This window comes from Bison bison, unplaced genomic scaffold (assembly GCF_000754665.1).
Source record: "Bison bison bison isolate TAMUID 2011002044 unplaced genomic scaffold, Bison_UMD1.0 scf7180017864066, whole genome shotgun sequence".
NCBI classification, from domain to species: domain Eukaryota; kingdom Metazoa; phylum Chordata; class Mammalia; order Artiodactyla; family Bovidae; genus Bison; species Bison bison.
The window spans coordinates 6,305,811-6,307,232 of record NW_011494638.1 but is presented as its reverse complement, the minus strand read 5'-3'; the positions used below and the strand labels follow the sequence as shown (position 1 = coordinate 6,307,232).

Below are 1,422 nucleotides of genomic sequence, written 5' to 3'. Positions count from 1 at the left end.
CTAGAAAACAATCTCTTAGATTCCTTTGCATACCAACAGGCGATAGTATGCTCAGTTCAGTTCAGTCGCTCAGTTGTGTCTGACTCTTTGTGACCCCATGAATCGCAGCATGCTAGGCCTCCCTGTCCATCACCAACTCCCGGAATTTACTCAAACTCACGTCCATCGAGTCCGTGATGCCATCCAGCCATCTCATCCTCTGTCTTCCCCTTCTCAACCTGCCCCCAATCCCTCCTAGCATCAGCATCTTTTCCAATGAGTCAACTCTTTGCATGAGGTGGCCAAAGTACTGGAATTTTAGATTCAGCATCAGTCCTTCTAATGAACACCCAGGACTGATCTCCTTTAGAATGGACTGGATCTCCTTGCAGTCCAAGGGACTCTCAAGAGTCTTCTCCAACACCACAGTTCAAAAGCATCAATTCTTCAGCCCTCAGCTTTCTTCACAGTCCAACTCTCACATTCATACATGACCACTGGAAAAACCATAGCGTTGACTAGATGGACCTTTGTTGGAAAGTAATGTCTCTGGTTTTTAGTATGCTATCTAGGTTGGTCATAACTTTCCTTCCAAGGAGTAAGCATCCTTTAATTTCATGGGTGTGAATGAAGCCTGCAAATCACTGCACCATCTGTAGTGGTTTTGGAGCCCAGAAAAATAAAGTCTGACACTGTTTCTACTGTTTCCCCATCTATTTCCCGTGAAGTGATGGGACCAGATGCCATAATCTTAGTTTTCTGAATGTTGAGCTTTAGGCCAACTTTTTCACTCTCCTCTTTCACTTTCATCAGGAGGCTCTTTAGTTCCTCTTCACTTTCTGCCATAAGGGTGGTGTCATCTGCATATCTGAGGTTATTGATATTTCTCCCAGATATCTTGATTCCAGCTTGTGTTTCTTCCAGCCCAGTGTTTCTCATGATGTACTCTGCATAGAAGTTAAATAAGCAGGGTGACGATATACAGCCTTGAAATACTCCTTGTCCTATTTGGAACCAGTCTGTTGTTCCATGTCCAGTTCTAACTGTTGCTTCCTGACCTGCATACAGGTTTCTCAAGAGGCAGGTCAGGTGGTCTGGTATTCCCATCTTGTTAAGAATTTTCCACAGTTGATTGTGACCCGCACAGTCAAAGGCTTTGGCATAGTCAATAAAGCAGAAATAGATGTTTTTCTGGAACTTTCTTGCTTTTTCCATGATCCAGCAGATGTTGGCAATTTGGTCTCTGATTCCTCTGCCTTTTCTAAAACCAGCTTGAACATCTGGAAGTTTATGGTTCACGTATTGCTGAAGCCTGGCTTGGAGAATTTTGAGCATTACTTTACTAGCGTGTGAGATGAGTGCAATTGTGCTGTAGTTTGAGCATTCTTTGGCATTGCCTTTCTTTGGGATTGGAATGAAAACTGACCTTTTCTAGTCCTGTGG

At 43.6% G+C, this 1,422-nt stretch overlaps 1 protein-coding gene across 1 annotated transcript in view; it reads right to left on the bottom strand.

Moving 5' to 3' along the window:
• Positions 1–1,422, bottom strand: part of AQP9 (aquaporin 9) — a 50,647-nt gene that overhangs the window by 20,079 nt on the left and 29,146 nt on the right. The window lies entirely within an intron of this gene.